The sequence below is a fragment of the Callorhinus ursinus genome, unplaced genomic scaffold (genome assembly GCF_003265705.2).
Source record: "Callorhinus ursinus isolate GAN/ISIS: 27379988/994484 unplaced genomic scaffold, GSC_fseal_2.0 scaffold19, whole genome shotgun sequence".
Taxonomy (NCBI): Eukaryota; Metazoa; Chordata; class Mammalia; order Carnivora; family Otariidae; genus Callorhinus; species Callorhinus ursinus.
In genome coordinates, this window is record NW_027397081.1 from 1,903,257 (window position 1) to 1,923,522 (window position 20,266).

Genomic DNA, 20,266 nt, shown 5'->3' on the forward strand with positions numbered 1-20,266 from the left:
GTGCCCTCAGACCGAGCTACTGGGCTCTAGAGAAATGCTGACTATAAACATTGGCCCAGTGAATGGAAAGATCTGACTGTTTCTTTTTCAAAGTGCAATAGGATCAAATATGTTTCAGACCAGTTATTAAGGCAGGTACCCAGAAAAGTTGCCTTGGAAGGGTGAAGACAGATGAAGAGGTCATGCACTCGAGCGAGAATATGCTACAGTAGAGTTAGGTCACAGACAAAGGTTCACGCAAAAATAGATCAATTCTGATGTACCGAGGGACTTACAAAATCATCGAAAAGAATGGAAGCAGGCTCTGGCTCGAGCTTCTGGAACTTCTCCCAGGGATGGGGACTCCACCTGCACTGTGGCATCAAATCAGGCTGCTGCCGAGCATGGTTTTTATATGGCCTCATGATTCACGTCGGAAAATGAACGCCAGAGCCTCTGCCCCTACTGCACTCAGTTTCAAGCGCAAATCTCATATGAGCATCCAGGTTAGTAGAACCCAGACCATACCTATAACTCCAGCTGCCAGGAAATCTGGAAAAAGTCGCTTTGAGCTTTCTGGCTTTGATATTTTGGGAAGACACAGGGGAACGAAGCCAACCATGCCAACTCACTTCATCCCCTACCTTATGTTGTTTGTTCGTTCATATTATAAATATATACTGAATTCCTGCCATATTTTTCAGACACTATCTCTTGATCCAAAAATAAACAAGACAAAAAGGTGAGAAAATAACGTGAGTTCTTTTTCTCTTTTTTTGTTTTCTTTTCTTTTCCCTTTTATTCTACTTCGGAAGTAGAATTTGGGGTAATAGGGTATGAGGCTGAGTGTGTCTTCTGGAGAAGGAAGAAGGCCAGGGAGGGGCCCAGGCGAACCACAGGCAGGAGCTGGCTGCGGGCACTGGCTGTGCTCGTAGCCTCCGGGGGGAAGATGCTGGGGTCAGGAGGCTGTGCACTGGGGTGAAGAGGAGAGAGCACTGGGGGCACAAGGCTGGCTCAGGACAGCATTGGTCTCAGCCCGGCCAGAGGAGCTAGAAGGAAGGAACTGGAATACTCTACTGAGAAGAGTGCACATGTGGCACCTGACCTAGCAGGTGCCCGCCTGCAGCAGGTGGACAGCAGTTACCGGGAGCAGAGCGCCAGGGGCTCCCGGCGCCCGAGAGGCGGCGAGGAGGGAGCGCGCCGAGCTCCGTGCTAAGTTCAAGTGCGCGCAGTCTCCGACCTAGAAGGAGGCCACCTATTTCACAAGAAGATTCTGCCCATACATGTTTCCTATTCCTGGTTTCTGGCTTGGACTGGAAATACTGTGAAGACATCTGGATACTAAATCCATGCAAATATGGGGAAAAACGAATAAAGAAACACTCACAGTTTGGTAATAGTTTAAGGTTTGGGTGAAAATATTATTTGAGAAAGAGTAGCTTAACCTTTAACATCTAACTTGAATTCTGCTCCTCCCTACCCCCCCCCTTTTCTTTCTTTCTCCAGGATTCTTGAAGGACTCTGTTAAATGGAATTGTCCTAAATGTCACCTCAGGTGTCAGAAATCCAGCAAGGACTACAACCGGCATCGGAAGCTAGGCTCCTGTGATTTCCAAGCCCATGTTTTTTTTTTTCCATGCACCGCACAGCTCTCTCCAGAACTGTTAATTGAATGAAAGTCTCAATAGTCGGGTCAGCACTTTACTGACTTGACCACAGATAAATGAATGGACACATAAACATCCGTTCCAGCACCCCCACACTCCACCTATACCTTGTAGTCTTCCCTCCTTGGAGCTTCTTCCCTTCCCATGTTCTTTCTCCAGTTTTCCTCCATCATAAAACCAGCTGCGAGGTTGCCCCTTGCTGTAGAAAACTGGATGGAGGATGTCTCAGAGCTCTCAGGACACTACACCAGTTGCCCATTACTGTCTCTACACTATCTTGGTGCACACAGCCTCTGCTGACCCAGCACTGGCACGGGCCATGAATCCCAGCCTCCTAGAAAGGAGGGCTTGAATGACCTAATAGGCTAAACCAAGAGTCTACTTGTTGCTGGAGGCCGTGTCTCCAGTCCTACAAGTTTAGGTCCACAAGATCATGTGTACATTGTATAGAAGTCAGCACACAGAAGCCATTACTTTGTCGTAAACTGATGCTCAGTCCCTGCCAATGGCCAAGCGCAGGAGTGGGAAAGGACTGCTCTTGGCAGGGCTCACCTGACCCTGTGGCAGAATTCGGTGTCCCTTTGCTGGGTTTTCCTGGGGAGATAATCTTCTGAAGGACTAGGGCTGTGAGAACAATAACCTCATTTACCCCCTGAATTTTTCACTGCCTATTTCTGCAAATGACAGATTCACAGGGGGAAAAAAGCCTTTTATTTGAATTTAAGATACCAAAACAGTATAATGTTAAAGATGATTTTTAGTCAGGTCAGGGGCTCTTAACCTAGGGTCCACGTGTGGAGTTTCAAAGGGTCCATCAGTCCACGGAGATTAAAAGAAAGATGTAATTGGCATAGATGTACACTTTGGTTTGTAGAGAAAAAATACACAAAAATAATATGAAATAAAAGAAGGAAGAAAGCTAAAAATGCAAGTCTGTGGTAAATCGAAACACGTGTGGACTGCGAAAACAATGATAATGTGTGCTTTGCAGAGAAAAACTAACTTAAACATCGGGCAGCAATGGAACGTAAGGTGGGAGGGGAACAGAGGAGCTTAAACCATCTCAGGTCCTCTTAGTGTCACAGAGGAGGATTTAAATGATGATTAATTTTAGATCCTGTAGAGTTAAAAAGTCATGTAAATATTTTAAGATCAACACTAAAAGAAGAGAAATAGGGTGTTTAATATTCAAGCTCTGAGTAACCAAGGGGGAAAGCAAACAATTCAGTTAATCCAAAGGAAGCAAGAAAGGATAAAGCTAAAAACAGAAAAGGCAGTTTAATGAGCACCAATAAGACAACATGTACGAATTCAAACAAATCAATAATCAAAATCAGTAAGAGGGAATGATTCTTCAGGTTCAAAGACACAAAGTCTCACTATGCGTTCTTTTTCAAAAGCACATCTAAGTCAGAATACAGAACAGTTGAAAAGATGGTAAGAGATAGACCTGAAAAATACTAAATCAAACAAAGACTTGCTGGTCAGGACTTTGAGGCAAAAATAATCACTCGCAAACAAAAGAAGGTGAGCACATATTGATACAAAGTGCAATTTGCCAGGAAGATAAAATGATTCTAATGTTAGAGCTTATGGACACCTAAAATATTTCTTCAAAATATATAAAGTAAAAACTGATAGGTTGCCATAAAAGTCTGGTAAATCCACTATCATAGTTAAGAAATTTCCACATCTTTCTCAGCTATCAATACATGAAGCAGACCGAGACTCAGCAATGTTGCAGAAAGTGTAAAAAACACAAGTAACACAACTGATCCAACAAACATATAAAGACCATTTTATCCAGTTTTTAGATCATTCTTTCAGACACACAAGGAACATTTGCCCAAATTTATCACACACTTAGCCAAAATAGTCTTCAAATATTTCAATCAGTATCAAATACATTTTCTCACTTCAAGACATAAATTTAGCGATAAATAATAAAAGGAGGACTAAGAAAATCCCATACATTGGAAAGTCTACAAGAGATCCCTTTTCTCCATAACCACACCAACCCTTGTTATTGCTTGTCTCTTTGGTGATGACCATTCTCACGGGTGTGAGGTGACATTTCATGGTGGTCTTGATGTCATTTCCCTAATGACTAGGGATGTGGGGCATCTTTTCAGGTACTGTTGGCCTTTTGTATATCTTCTTTGGAGAAAGATCTATTCAGATCCTCTGACCACTTTTTAATTGGGTTATTTATTTTTTTGCTATTGAGTTGTATGGGTTCCTTATGTATTTTGAATATTACCCTCTTAGCAGATACATGGCTTGCAAAGATTTCCCCACTCACTTCATTGACGGTCTTTGCTGTGCAAAAGCTTTTTAGTTTGATGTAGCCCCACTTGTTTATTTTTGCTTTTGTTGCTTGTGCTTTAGGTGTCATATCCGAAATTTCATTACCAAGACCCATGTCAAGGGGCTTTATTCCTCTGTTCTTTTCTAGGATTTTCACAGTTTCAGGTCTTACATTTAAATTGATCCATTTTGAGTTAGTTTTGTGAGCAGTGTGAGGTAGAGGTCTAGTTTCAATCCTTTATATACAAATACCCAGTTAGGCAAACACCATTTATTGAAGAGACTTTTCTCTACTGAGTATTTATTCTTGGCTCTCTTATCAAACATTAGTTGCCTGTATGTGCTTGGGTTTATTTCTGGCTCCTGATCCTGTTCCCTTGTCTATTTGTCTGTTTTTATGCCCAAACCATTTTGGTTTGATGACTATAGATTTACAGCATAGCTTGAGATCAGGAATTATGATGCCTCCTGCTTTGTTCTTCCTCAGGATTTTGCTTTGGCTATCTGAGATCTTATGTGTTCCACATAAGTTTTAGGGTTGTGTGTTTGTGTGTGTTTTAACTTCTGTAAAAATTGCCCTTAGAATATTGTTAGCAATAGCATTGATCTATGGATGTGGTAGTATCAACATTTTAACAACATTAATTCTTCCAATTCAAGTTTAAAAGCAAACTTCCAAATATCTCTAAAGCAGAGAATAAATTACAATGGAAAATAGAAAATACTTGGAACTAAATGATAATGAGAATTAAGTATAAGATGTGTGGGTGACAGAGTCACAGAACACTTCAACTGTCCCATGACTATTAAAGAGATGGAATCATAGTTTAAAAGCCAACTGTACATAGAAAACCAGATACAGTTACACAGAAATTTCCACTGAATGTGTGTCAAATGGCTGATACCAACTGTATAGAAACAATTTCAGTAACTAGAAAAAAGAAGGAACTTCTAAGGAGGCTATTTTTGAACTTGATAACTCTTGCAGATAAGATCATCAAAAAATGAAAAATTTCAGAACAATGCCATCCACAAACATGCTTGCAAAAATCTGAAACAGAATATTTAGAGACTTATTTCAGGCTTTTATAAAAAAATAAGAAACATTAGGACTGAAGTATATCAATTTGAGGAAGACAAGACATCTTCTGTTATCTTTAGGTCTCCTGACTTTCATCATTTTTTGTGTGTGTGTGAAGAATTCAGCTCTCAGGCTTTCACTGTTATTTTGAATTAATGTCTTTTTTTTTTCTGGATTCTTTTAAGATTTTGTCCTTGTCTTTGGAGTGTAGCACTTTTACTATGAGTCAGAGTGGAATTACTTTGTATCTATCTTGTGTAAGGTCTTCAGAGCATCTTCATTTGGTATGCTAGTTTTTGCAAGTGTTTTGGGAAATTTTTGGTTATTATCTCTTCAAATATTACTTCTTCCCTATTCTCTTCCTCTACTCCTTCTGTGTTTCCAATTACATGCATATTATGTATTTCACTATGTTATACATGCCTTTTATGCTTTTTTTGGAATTGGGTTTTTTGTGTGTGTGCTTCAGTATATTTTCTACTGGAAGGGAATGCTTGGAAGCATGTTCCTGGCAGCACCTGGTTTTTGTCCTGTATCTTTCCTGTTTGCTATTTTTTTTTTTTGCTATAATACAGCATACCATGAATACAATAGCTTCTAAGGTTTGTAAGAACTGCTAGTGAATCTTCAAACATGAGGGAGGTCTTGGGGACCCCCACCATGCACACCACTTATAAAAGCAATAAAATTAGCAAATCAAAGAATAGAACAAAGATGTGAAATTTCTCTAGACAAAAATTATAAAACTTCAATGAAAACCATTGAACAATATGTAATAAGTCTAAAAATACTTCACATTCATGGATAAGAAGATTCAGTCTTAAAAATGTCAAATCTTGAAGAGTTATCAATAAGATGATTCAAAATTTTACATGAAAGAGCAAAGAGCTGAGAATATTCAAAAGGATGAACACATTGGGAGAACATGGCACATTAAATATCAAAAGTTATAAACTTATGTCAATTAGGACTGGGAGGTATTGGATACAAGGGTGGTCAAATTGATCAATGAAGTGAGAATAGAAAACTCACATATCTGGAAGTTGTTCATTCTCACCTGATTAATAAACTTAAACATAAAAGTCAAAACTTCAAAACTTTTAAAAGAAACATTGGAGAATATTTTTCTGGGCTTTGTAGAGAAGGGTTTCCACATAAGAGTCTAAAACCATAGTTCATTAAGGGAAGTATTAATAGGTCAACTTCACAAAAATAAAGTCCTTGTGTTCATCAAAAGATATCATACAAGAAGTGAAAATGGGAGCCACAATGCCACACAACTCATCAATAAAGGACTAGTGCTTCTAACGTACAACTACTAGAGCTAAGAAATTAGTAAGAGGATCACACCAAGATGGCGACATACGAGGTTCCCAACCTTCCCTCCTCCCATGGATGTGCAGAATGTATGGTTACATATGGATCAATTTCTTTTGACAGAAATCCAGAAATTACTTAATTACTTGAGTGATTCCTACATATCAGACAACTGAGAAAGTACCCACAATGAAATGGATAGGAAAGGCCAGGACACAGCCTCACCCTGCCCGCCCCCCCGCACCAGCACTGTGTTAAAATCGAGAGGAGTCTCCCAGGTTCTCATTGAGGAGCTAAGTATTTAAATCACTCATCTTGTGCCCCCAATTTTAAGGCTACTACCTAAGTGGGGGGGACTGCAATATCACTTAGATGTGAAACCCAACTGGGGCTGCCTTCCCAAGTTTGACAGGACGACAGCAAACAAAGGTACACAAACACCCCCTGAGGCTATCCTCCCCAGGCTCAGTGCAGGAGGAGCAGACAAAAATACCCTTCTCCCAGTTTTTCACTGGACAGGGTTTGAGTGCCTATTTTCCCAGCTGCTGCCTGAGGTTCCAGCTTCTCATCAGCCTGCATTTGGGTGTTGACTGAGATCCTCCCAGGAGATTAAAAGAACTGGTGGGTACTTCCCCTGGCTTTTCCCTCGGCTTGCTCCGACAATAAAATCAAGTCACCAGCTTCTTCCTGGAAGGAGCTTGTCCACACATTCATCACTCCAACTTTGTGGTTGCTACACAAAGGACAGGAGCTCAAATCACCTCACTCTGATAGTAAATGCAGCTTGGCATTCACAAGTGCCACAGAATCTTAAACAACAACAACAAATTTGTTAAATGAGCACACAAACATATCCTATAGTTATCTCCCTTCGACTCAGCACTGAGGAAGCAGGCAAAAATGCCCATGTCCATCTCCCAATTTCTTCATGGAAGGAATATGACTATGTACTTCCCCAACTGCTGCCCAAGATTTCAGCTTCTAATCAATCTGCATGTGGGAGCTGACTGGATCCTCCCAGGGGCCTAAAAGAGCTGCTGAGTGTATCCCCTACTATCTCCTTTAGGCTAGATCCAGCAGTAAAACCACATATCCAGCTTCTCCATGGAAGAAGTTTGTCCACACAGCTAGCACCCCAACCAATACAGCTGCCACCCAAAGAACTGGCTTCCAAATTGCCTAGTTCTGGGACCTGATGGGGCTTGATATTCACAAGTACCCCAGGACTATACAAGACAAACAGGTGGTTCTAATTAGGCACATAAGCCATTCCAGCAGCTATTCCCTTGGGTTCAGCACAAGAGTGAGGAGGCAAAAACAATCAGCCTCCACTTTCTTCCTGATAGGGGCTAGACTGCAGGTCTAACCTCATGATAGTCCCATCTGCTTAGTGAAGATCAAGCTTCAAATTAGCTGTCACTGAGGAGTGGAAGGGTCAGACAATCAATAGTCCTCTGGGAGCCTGAACAGGCCTATGGGCATTTCCCATGCCTTTAGGTCACTGGAAACTCTTGACATGCCCTCCTCTACTGGGAGCCACTAAAAACAAAGATGGTAGCTTGGACAATCACAAAGATTTAAAAGGCAACCAGGAGTTCAGCCTGGGCTGCTGAAGAGGTTCATGTCTTCTATGAGGCCACTCTGTCAAGACTAAGATAGGTGGACATTTTATCTAATGCATAGAAAACAACACAGAGTCAAAAAGAGAAAAAAAGAAAAATCTCAAATAACGATCCTAAATTCACAACTCAAGGAACTAGAAAAAGAACAAACTAAGCCCAAAGTTAGTAGAAGGGGGAAAATAGCAAAGAAAGAGCAGAGCAGAAATAAATGAAATGGACTATACTAGAAAGACAGTAGAAAGGATCAGAAAAATAAGAGCTGATTATTTTTTTAAAATTTGACAAAGTTTTAGCTGGAGTAACTCAGAGACAAGAGCCTCAAATAAATAAAATAAAAAATGAAGGAGGAGACATAGTAAGGGTCATAAGAAACTACTATGAATGATTATATGCCAACAGATTAGATAACCTAGAAGAAATGGATAAATTCCTAGAAACATACAATCTACCCAAACTGAATCATGAAGAAATAGAAAATCTGAGTATACCAATTATTAGTGAGGACATGGAGTCAATAATTAAAAACCTTCCAACAAAGAGAAGTCTGGGACCAGATGACTTAACTGGTGAATTCTATAAACATTTAAAGAAGAGATAATACCTATACTTCTCAACCTTCTCCCAGAAATAGAATAGGAAAGAGCACTTCCAAACTCATTTTCAGAGGCCAGTATTACCCTGAAACCAAAGGTAGAAAGGATGCCAGAAGGAAAGAAAATTATAGGCCATTATCCCTGATGAAAATAGATGCAAAAATTCTCAACAAAATACTAGCAAACTGAATTCAATAGTTCCATAAAATGGTCATACACCAAGATCTAGTGAGACTGATTCCCAGGATGCAAGGATAGTTCAATATGTGCAAATCAATTCATGTGATACATTGCATTAACTAAATGAAGCATAAAAATCATATGATCATCTCAATAGATGCAGAAAAGGAATTTGACAAAATTCAATGTTCTTTCACAATAAAAACTCTTACAAAGTAGGTGTAGAGGGAATATACCTTGACATAGGAAAGGCCATATATGGCAAGCCCACAGCCAACATTATACTCATGATGAAAAGCTGAAAACTTTTTCTCTAAAAACAGGAACAAGACAAAGATGTCCACTCTTGTTACTTTTATTCAACGCAATATTGGAAGTCGTACTCAGAGCAATTAGGCAAGAAAACAGATAAAAGTCATCCAAATCAGAAAGAAAGAAGTAAAATTGGCTGTGTAGATTACATAATCTTAAATGTAAAAAACCCTAAAGATTTCACCCAAAAAACCCTGTTAGACCTAAGGAATGAACTCAGTAATATTGTAGGATACAACATCAATATACAAAAATCAGTTGCATTTCTAGACACTAACAACAAACCGCTGGAAACAGAAATTAAGAAAACAATCCAATTTGCAAAAAAATAATGCACTTTAAGATACATTCAACTGAGAAAGTGAAATATCTGTCACTGAAAAATATAAAGCACTGATGAAAAAAACTGAAGACACAAATAATGGAAAGATATTCCATGCTCATGGGTTTGAAGAATTAATATTGTTGAAAATGTCCATACTACCCAAAGCGATCTACAGATTCAGTGTAATCCCTACCAAAAGTCCAGTGGCAAAAGAAATAGAAAAAACACTCTAAAATTCATATGGAACCACAAAAGACCCCACAGTGCTAAAGCAACCTTGAGAAAGAAGAACAAGGCCAGAGGCACCAGACTTCCGGATTTCAAACTATATTACAAAGCTACAGTAATCACAACAGTCTGGTGTTGGCATAAAAACAGATACATAGATTAATGGAGCAGAACAGAGATCCCCAAAATAACTCCATGTACATATGGTCAGTTAATTTGCTACAAAGGCATCAAAAATACATAATGGAAAATTATAGTTTTTTCAATAAATGGTGCTGGGAAAATTGGACAACAATGCAAAAAGAATGAAACTGGAACCTTCTAGTTACCATACACAAAAATCAACTCAAAATGGATTAATGACTTGTATGTAAGACTGGAACCATAAAAATCCTAGAAGAAAATATAGGGGGTAAGCTCATTGACATTGATCCTGGCAATGATTTTTAGATTTGACACGAAAAGCACAGGAAATAAGAGAAACATTTAACAATGGGACTACATCAAGCTAAAATGCTTCAGTGTAGCAAAGGAAATCATCAACAAAATAAAAAGGCAATCTGTGGAAGAAGAGAAAATATTTGCAAAACATGTATCTAGAAAGGGATGTTACCCAAAATATATAAGAAATTCATACACCTCAATAGCAAAAAATAAATAACAATTTAAAAATGGGCAAAGGACATCCATAGACACTCTTTTCATAAAAGCCATACAAATGGCCAACAGGTACATGAAAATGTGTTCAACATCACTCATCATCAGGAGAATACAAATTAAAACCACAATGAGATATCACCTCACATCTGTTAGGATGTCTGTTCTCAAAAATGCAAGAGATAATAAATGATAGCAAGGATGTACACTAAAGAAAGTCTGATACCTTTGGTGGGAATGCAAACTATGGAAATAGTATGGAGATTCATCAAGAAATTTAAAATAGAACTACCCCATGATTGAGCAATCCCACATCTGTGTATACATCCAAAAAAAAAATTGTCTTGAAGAAATTTCTGTACTCTCATGTTCACTGAAGTATTATTTATGATAGCCATCATATGAAAATAACATAAGTATCTATCAATGGATGAATGAGTAAGGAAAAGTGAAATGTATATATCATATAAAATATATGTACTTCTGCCTTTGGAAAGAACGATGAAATTGGGGGGCATTATGCTAAGTGAATAAACCAGTCAGAGGAAGACAAACATGACATGATATCACTTATATGTGGAATCTTTAAAAAAAACAAAAGAAAGAAAATCAAACGTACAGAAACAGTGTAGAATGATGGCTTGTGGGGTTGGGAGCGGGGGGTGGGGGGAAGGTGGGGAAGGAAATGGGGAGAGTTTGGTAAAAGGGTACAAACGTTCAATTACAGTCAAATAAGTTCTGAGGATCTAGGGTAGTCTGTGCTGACTATAGTTTACAATCCTGTATTGTATAACTGAAATTTGCTAAAAGAGTCTTTAAAGAGGGCACATCATGATGGACACTGGGTATTATATGCAACTGATGAATTACTGACTGCCACATCTGAAACTAATGATGTAGTATATGTTGGCTAATTGAATTTAAATAAAAAAAGAGTCTTGAGAGTTCTCAGCAGAAAGAAAGAAAGAAGGAGGGAAACCTGTGTATATCAAATCATCCCATTGTATACTTTAAATCTATTATAATGTTGTCAATTATACCTCACTATAGCCAGAAAAAGGCTGTAAGATTACATCCCAATAGATGAAATGGTCAATAAAGAAACAGATAATTCATAACATATACATATGAATATGTGATCAATGTGATCATTAACCAGAAAAATGTGTAAGACAACGAGATACCACTTTTTACCAGAGAGATTATATGTTTCAAAAAAAAAAAAGATAGTAGGAAGGGAAAAATGAAAGGGGGGAAATCGGAGGGGGAGACGAACCATGAGAGACGATGGACTCTGAAAAACAGACTGAGGGTTCTAGAGGGGAGGGGGGTGGGGGATGGGTTAGCCTGGTGATGGGTATTAAAGAGGGCACATTCTGCGTGGAGCACTGGGTGTTATGCACAAACAATGAATCATGGAACACTACATCAGAAACTAATGATGTAATGTATGGTGATTAACATACCATAATAAAATAAAATTTAAAAAGAATTTAAAGAAAAAAAACTAAAAAAAAAATTAAAATCGACTAGAATGTGAAGTTCCGGAGAAGTTACAGACTGGTGGAAATGCATTTCTGGTGGAGGAGTAATTTGGGGGAGCCACTTTGGAGACAGCCTCACAATAACAAGTGAAATCAAACACTGACATTCTCTATGACTCAGCAGTTCAACTAGTGTATACGGTAGGGAAATTGTTGTACATGTGTGCTAGGAGTCATATGCACGAGTCTTTGCTGCTGGGCTGTTGATAATAGCTGAAACTAGAATACCAGTATCCATTAAAAAGTGGACATATAAATGGATTTATTATTTGCAATATCACACAATGGGATGTTATACAGCTGTACCCACCAGTGTGGATGATTCTTAGAAAGCTAATTCTGAGAGAAGAAAAATTCAAGTATTTGAAGATTCAAAGATATAAACCTCAAAGCAAGCAAAACTAAACTATTTACTGGTTAGGCATAAATACACGTATCGTTGCATGTTTTTTTAAAGGAAGGGATTGATCTACACAGAGTATCAGATGACTGTTACCCAGGGAGAAGGAATAAAATCATCTGACCTAAGAGATATCAAGGTAACAAATAATGTTCTCTTCCTATTGGTGGCTGATGAGTAGGTAAGTGTTTGCTTCAATGTTACTCTTTAAATTGGACATATGTTTATATATACTCTTTTTTAGGAGAACATATTTCAAAATAAATGAAGGAAAATATTCTTCTAATAATTTAAAAGATTAAATGTGGCTGATTTCCACAATAACAAACAAGTCCCCAGAGCAAAGAACTATATTATGAATTAAGGAAATTTCTATATTTCTTTGTCTTATTTATTTCATACCATTAAGATATTCTGACTTATTTCTTGAGGTTTTGTTTTCAATTTCTCTTTCTCAAATTCACCAGTCCTTTCATTGTCTGACACTTGTAATTATGGTCTAAGATGAATTTAGCTTAAAAATTACTATTCTTCCAAATAGAAATATATGTGCAGATTGTCTTCCAAATTACTGTCAGGATGTTTTCAATAATCTCTTCATTAATTTTGAAGCTAGAATTATTTAAGTGCCTTAAGACAAAGGCATTTATTTGGCAAAATCTTTCATAGCCAAAGATAGCTTCATCCATTAGAATTACAAGGGTGCCAAGACTCAAAGACATAACTAAGTCTGTTGGGCATCACTGCGCTTCACAATGAGAAAATGGGTGGCCCCTAAGCACTTGTTCCAAACTTCCTCTCATAGGAGACAGGATTTACTCCTTTGGCAAAGAAGATTTGTGGTAAAATAGCCAAGTCATGTGGATGCACTTATTTTTATTTTAAGATTATTGAATAGAACACACACCTCGCTGACTCAGTGCTATCCCTCATTGCTGCATAAGGCGGGGAAAAGTTTTCTTCAGGTGATGTTGGCAACGAGATCTCACTGTGATGTTTCTCAAAGAATCGGGGGAAGGAAGGTACCATAGGAGGTTTGGTCTCCAGAGTGGCCACAGGGAGGGTCAGCAGCTCACCAGGAACACCTGCTTTGGCAACGCGGATTCAAAGTCTGGCTAACGTGGATGCTCACTGGAAATAGATGCCTAGACTGCGGGGTGCCCACAGCGGCTATATTCACTACCGCTCTTGTGTTTTCTGTGAGGGCAGTGTTTAGACGCTCATCCTTTTCTGAATGACTGTCCTGTTCCCCAAAATAGTTATTCAGCAAAATCGTCAGGGGACCACAATATTTGAGTGTCAAGCCGTCCATAGGGCAACGTGCCTGGGATGCTAAATGCCACACAAGATAAACAGAACCCATCATCCAGGAGTTTTCACTTCACCCGGAAACTTGGAGGTGAACATTTAGGTGATTTAATCTGGTATGAAATTCAAATTGTGTTTACAGTAAAACAAAGAAACATTACGCAAGACTAGTCACAATTTGCACGCTTTTTTAAAGATTAAACTTCAGGCTTAAAGTGAGTTTCACATTTGTTTCCAATCCCTTTGGGGATGAGGCTCCCAGACCCCTTACCTCTCTCCTGTGGGATGTACTACCTTCTGCCACCTTGATGGAGAAACTTGGAAACGTACAGCTCTCGGTTATCCCAGGATTCCTAGATCTTCAAGGATGGACCTGCGTTAGCAAGGGAAGGGACAAGTGTGTTGATCCCAATGGGGGCCTGACTTGCTGCTATAAAAGAACTTTTCTTTTCCTACATTAAGGATCATTTCACTGCCAAAATTCTGTATACCTGGGCTGATGAATTCTTAGCGGGAGTTGAGAGAAGCTTCGTACCTGAACAGGGGGCATGGAGAGAAGGAAGAAGTCCAGACCTAACAGCTCTTCTTAGCCAGGGGGTCATTCGCCAGAGAGAAAGCAGGTCTTTAAGGTAGAGCAACACAACCCATGAAATATTCTGTGGGGAGAGAGAGGTGGTCTGCCTCAGTACGGTGGAGGCAAGCAAAGAGTGTATCTGAAAGCACCCAGGGTTACCGCAAGGCAGGGAATGGCGAGATGTGGCCAGTCAACGGTCAGGGGACAGATGACAAAATGAGCGAAGATGCTGGCTGGAGGTTAACTGACGGAGAAGACAGATCGACCTCAGCAGGGGGTCCAGCAAGAACCATTGCCTATTCATTCAAACAAATTAGGACAAATCAAATGGTTTGGGGCAAAATTTGAAATAGTAGCGCCCGCGTCTCAAGTTCCTCACTTATAAAATGGGAAAATGCCTCCTTTGGGGGCCACGTGGGTTTAAAGAGCTACTTCAAATCATCTGGGATGGTGCCTAATATAAAGTGGGTGCTCCGTAATGGAAGTGATTGCTGTTACCACCGAGATTTGCTTGTATGAGACCTATGTTGACTTCCAGGTTGCAAAATAAACCCAAGAGTTTAAGGATCTGGATAGAAAAAGTGTGAAAATGGTCAAGAAGACAGCAGCGATGAGCCACCTGGAGGGCTCTGTGACACACAAGGGACTGTCACCTGCCAAATCCTGCATGGCCCAGTCTGCAGACACCAAAGGATGTTTTTTCTCCTTTCTCCTTCCCACAGCTACTCGGTCCTCAGCATCTTCCAGCCTTGACTTCCCGTGACCCTCACTGAAATGGATGTCCTTCACTAGGATTCCCAGAAATCTGAGAATGGTTGAATCTACAATGCAGTCTCCTTTTTGTTAAGGATCTGTGCCTACGGAGCCACCCACCCCGGCACATTCCTTCTTGCTGAGAAGGGCTGTCACATTTGTAATGGCTCACGTCTGCTCCGCACTTGCTTCTGGTGGCTGGTCATCAGGCTGTTCTTCTAATATTTCCTCCCACTCACAAGGATGGTTTTGAAAGCCCAGGCTGCTGGGCACCATGTTCTTAGACCAGAACTTCTCAAACTTCCCTGGGGATCAGAATTACCCAGGTCTAGTCACAGTGCAGATTGGAACTCAGCAGGTCTGAGAGTCTGCAAGTCTAATGAGCTCGTGGGGGCTCTTAATGACGCTGGTCTGCAGAGCCCAGTCCAAGAGCAGGGCCCAGGCTAGGAGAAGGCAGGATGGGCCATGTTCGGGGCTCACTGGCTGCTTCCCCACAACCTGAATTTTATGTCGTCTGTGAGCTGCTTGGCAATGCTCGTACACCTCGTCCACCAGCCCCCAGGAGGGTGACCTAGCTCTAGCTTTTAGTCCATTTTCAGAGACCAGAAAGGCCCAGCTCACTCATGCTGCAGGGCTCCACAGATGTGCACGGGGTTGGCGAAACCGGTGAGCATGTGGATTCTGTTAACCGGTGAGGTCCATGCATGTTTCATGAAAGCCCATTGAGTCATGTATCTGTGCTTACAAAAGATGAGGAAGAAAGTCAACCCCAGAGAAAATTCTGGTTGTTAGCTACGGAAGAGTTTAGCCGATTCCCTTCATTCTCCATCCCTTTTATCTTTCAGCAAAGCTGGCCCAGCCAACCACAAAATGGCCCTGGGAGACTTGGCTCCCAGCAGGGCAAGAATCCAAGTCTTCTCCGCTTCACAAAAATGCCCTTTCTTTCAGAGGTATTTGTTTGAGATCTCTCTTTGCTGTTTTCATATCTGCCCTGAAGTTACTTTCCAACAGAGTGTATATACATTTTAATCAGAAGCATCTCAAGAGGAAAAGCTATCCTGCAATTAATGGCTCGAGCCATCGGGCTAAGTATAACCCCGGCCTCACAGTCATGGCCTCGTGCCTTGTGGCTGTGTTCACGCCAAAGCCGCCTCGCCATCCCGTCCTGGAGACTATGGTGAGGGCAGGCTGTGTTTTGTAATGCTTCAGGGAGATGTAACCAATTAAAGGCAAATCGTGTTGCGCCCGAGATACCCTGCAAGACACAATGCTTGAGCTCTCTGTTCTTCCTCTTCCTCTTTGGGCCTGACGTGTGAGAAACCACCCCTGGCTTGTACGGAATACGACATGCAGAAAGAATATTGCAGCATGAAAGATCAGAGGGGGTACCGCTTACCAGAGCCATGCTGAGCCATACTGAAGCCTAAGGAAAAGGAGAAGTCACTCATACTGATGACAACAGCCTGCATTTCACATTTTGATGTTTCGTTCAGGGTGGAAGTTTGGGCGTTTTGAGTTCTAAAAACATCACATGAAAATACTATTTATTTTGATTGCCAGTTTTTGAATGCCCCAGACCCTAAATTCTGTGTCCAAGATGAGTACCTCCCCTTCGTCTAGGCCCTGTCAGTAGAGGGGAAATCATCTATTTAACTTGCAAGAAAGCTTATAAAGGCTGAGTTAATGGCGCTACATATTGAACAAAAAGAAAAAAAAATGATGGGTTTTCATGAACTGGAAATCAAAGCTAATAGGGTGTGGATGTTTTGCTGATTCTTGAAGCTGCAGTGAGCAGAAGAAATGCTTTGAAACTCTTTCTCAAAAGGCTCTTCTGTCTCGAACCTTAAAACCATCTTATAAACGGAAAGCCCTTGTTGCATCTGACTGTATGAGATTTCAGTTTATTGGGTTTTTCTTCATCTTCCCACATCTTCTCTATAGTGATTTGCAACTTTTATCGAAGTTGAACTTTTAAGGCGCCTGATTGAAAGGCTGAGCACCAAGCGTGGTAGTTACGGGAGGCAGGCGTCCCTCCCAAGGGGCAGCCCAGAGCATCGTCGCGTGCTCACTTTCCCACCAAGTCTTTATCCCAGAAGATGGAGGCTGTCGCCTCCTTCCCCAGTCTCATCTCAAGATGGTCCTCACAAGCTGGGCTCGGGGGAGAAAGGACCGGCCTCTGACCCCCAGTCCTGTGACCCTGGACAGGTTAACCTGTGCGTTCACCGTGTCCGTCCCCTCTCCTGTCAAGTGGCAGGAGCAGTATGGGACTGACACACTTACCTTACTGGGCTGTTTCCAAAACAGCTGACATGAAACTGCTTTGTAAACCACGCAACGTCATGTTCAGTATCATGGGTTGATCATGAGCTTACCGAAGAGTAGAAGCCACTCCCCCACATTCACCACACAGAGGACATTGTCCCAAGGGGGGAATCGTGTAACTGCATGTACTGTCGCTGAGCTCGCCCTCCCTACACTGAGTCAGCAGAGAGCTGGGGGGCCCGATCGAGACGACCAGCCTGTGCCGGGCACCCATGTCGCGACCACGCCTCCCCCAGCCCTTCCCGGGGTTACTGTGGTGGCCCCGCTCTTGACATCCACACCCCGCCCCCAGCCCTGCTCATCAGTGCTTCTCACCCTCGCAGCCGAAGAATGATTTTTAAAGATTTATTTATTTATTTGACAGAGACACAGCGAGAGAGGGAACACAGGCAGGGGGAGCGGGAGAGGGAGAAGCAGGCTTCCCGCGGAGCAGGGAGCCCGATGCGGGGCGCGATCCCAGGACCCCGGGATCATGACCTGAGCCGAAGGCAGACGCTTAACAACTGAGCCACCCAGGTGCCCCGAGAATGATTTATAAATGCGAGTTGAATCGCATCACTCTTCTGCTCAGGACGCTCGGTGGTTTACCGTCTCCCTCAGCATGAAAACTGCATTTCTTGCAATGGCTGCTGAGACCCTCCAGGATCTTGTCTTGCTACTTCTCCTGGTGCCTTTTCCCTTTTCCCGTTTGCTTCCTGCATTCCCGCCTCCCTGGTCTCCTGTCTCTGTCCCCGCCCTCCCCTGGGGCAAATTACTTAAGTGCTCAGTGCCTCAACGTCCCTGTCTCTAAAATGGGCATAATAATAGCAAGAGTTTCAGAAGATTTCTGTTAGGATTAAATCCGTTTGACAATATGGTGAATGTTCAATATTATATTATCATTGTCATACTTTTTATTACCTTCATCTGATTTTCCCAAATCTCTGATGATTTGACTCCCACACTGACAATAATCTCTGAGATACGTTGTGGCTTCTTCCTACAAAGCATCTGTAAGACCCTTGCTGCAGAGAAATAAAACTCAGAGACGTCAAATCCTCTCAGGTTCCCCGAGCCCTTGCTGCTAGTTCTTATGCATATGTTGTTTGTCCTGAATTTTCTTCCTTACTCGTTGTCTAGGGAAAGTTGTTTTATGTTTCTCAATTCTGTCTGAGCTTTTCCCTTCGTTTCACTGTAACGTCATTTTCCATCTTGCCTTCATATTCTAGTTCATGCCCACACTGGCACCCTGCCCTTCACTCTGTCTTCAATTCTTTCTGCAATTTTCACTCTGCCTTCTCTATTCTCCCGTGTGGGAGCAAGGGCACATTTACTTAACCTCTCTGGAAATCTTGTGTTTTGATGGGGAAAGATTGGCTTTCTGGCAGTTCTAAATATAGAGTAATTCCTTGAAGGAATGCATGATGGGGCCAGATTGTAATTCAATACGTGGAACTGGGCTACAAGGTAGAGATGTTGTCGCAAGGAAAACAAACTCTCACTCACCTGTTCTAAGGTACTGGGTCGGAAAGAGTCCATCAGCAAGCTGACTTGATTATAAGCTTCAAGCCACAGATCCATCAGTGTTTTGTTTTCTTAGCCTGGGAGGGAGATTGGAGTTTAGGTAGGAGCGAAGCAATGAAGCCAATAAAGCAAGTCAATAAAGCCTCTCCAGATGTGGGGTAGGGGCCCGGGGAAAGTAGCATGAGGCTGGGCAGGACGAGATGGGAGCACCAAGCCAGTGCCTTCATGCATACGCTTCACCTTTTGAAAAGGAAGGACAGAGGGGCGCCTGGGTGGCTCAGTTGATTAAGCGTCTGCCTTCGGCTCAGGTCACGATCCCAGGGTCCTGGGATCGAGCCCCGCATCAGGCTCCTTCCTCAGTGGGGAGCCTGCTTCCCCCTGCCTGCCGCTCTGCCTAATTGTGTTCTCTATCTTTGTCAAATAAATAAATAAAATCTTTAAAAAAAAAAGGAAGTACTAGAGTTATAGTCAAAAGACTCATATCTAAAAAAATAAAAGGACAGAGATAGCGTAATTTCATTTGCATTTTGTGAAAGAGTTTAAGCTTAATTTAATATTCAGGGCTGAGTTAGATTCTTCAAAAGCACAATTAAATGGAAAATCGGGTCCTCAGTGGCTCATACTTGTAAGAAACCAAATGGTTTGGATCAAAGTACTTCCACAGGGCACCAGCATCAGCCTGTGTCATTAAAATTATAAGGACAGAGATAGCAACGCAGGGGGAAGAACATCGCTTGGGAATGTCTTACAGATTCAAATAAAGTGAGGATGACATTTGCAGGATTTAAGGAAGCAATCTTTGCTGCTTTGGTCCATTGAGCCAGGCCCATTTCCTTGTTCTATCAATGGACATAGTGATGCCATCAAGTGTTGCTACGGGAATTAAATGAGATAATACAGGGCACGTCTTTACTACAATGTTCGGCATGTGGATGAGTACCTGTATTTACTTTCTATGATATCCAGCAAATTACCATAAGTTTAGTGGTTTTAAATAACAGACATTCATAATCTCGCAGTTCTGTCTGTCTGAAGTCCAAGCATTATGGGCTGATTTCTCTGCTGCATTCCCCTCCAGAGACTTGACTAGGGAAGGGTTTCTTTCCAAGCTCACTCAGGTTTTCTGCAGGATTCAGTTCCTTGCTAGCTTCGGCTGGGGCTTGCTCTCACCTATACTAGGGGCCCCCGTCAGAGTCAAAGTCCATGACAGAGAACCCCCCTCACACTGAATCTCTCTTATACTTTTAATATCTGTGACTTCAGAAAGGGGTCACCCGATGAGGTCAGGACCACCAGAATAATCTTCATTTTGGTTAGCTCAGAGTCAGCTGACGAATAACTAAGCATGGGAGTGATAGCCCCTCCCATTCACAGGGCTGACCGCTCTCAGGGAAAGGGATCATACAGGCATGTATGTGTCCGGGAATCTTGGCAGCCTTCTTAGAATTCTGCCCATTCAACAATTGCTGTTGTGTTTTGTTATGAGACATAAGTAAAGTAGACTGTCTTGGGGGGGGAAATACCTCTAGTCAGTAAGAATTCCATATTGTAGGGGAGGCATTCCGCAGAAGACAGGTGTGAAACACACCCGCAC

General features: G+C 41.5%; 1 long non-coding RNA gene across 2 annotated transcripts; it reads right to left on the minus strand.

The window, feature by feature from the left end:
* Positions 1-13,803: 13,803 nt before the first annotated feature.
* On the minus strand, positions 13,804-20,034 carry LOC141374563 (uncharacterized). 2 transcript variants are annotated; one of them, XR_012381567.1, is made up of 3 exons: positions 19,947-20,034; positions 18,655-18,749; positions 13,804-13,893 (listed from the first exon to the last, which is right to left on the minus strand). It is a non-coding gene; the product is annotated as an uncharacterized lncRNA (long non-coding RNA). The 2 variants fall into 2 exon arrangements; XR_012381566.1 differs by lacking the exon at positions 13,804-13,893 and adding an exon at positions 14,059-14,176.
* Positions 20,035-20,266: the final 232 nt, after the last annotated feature.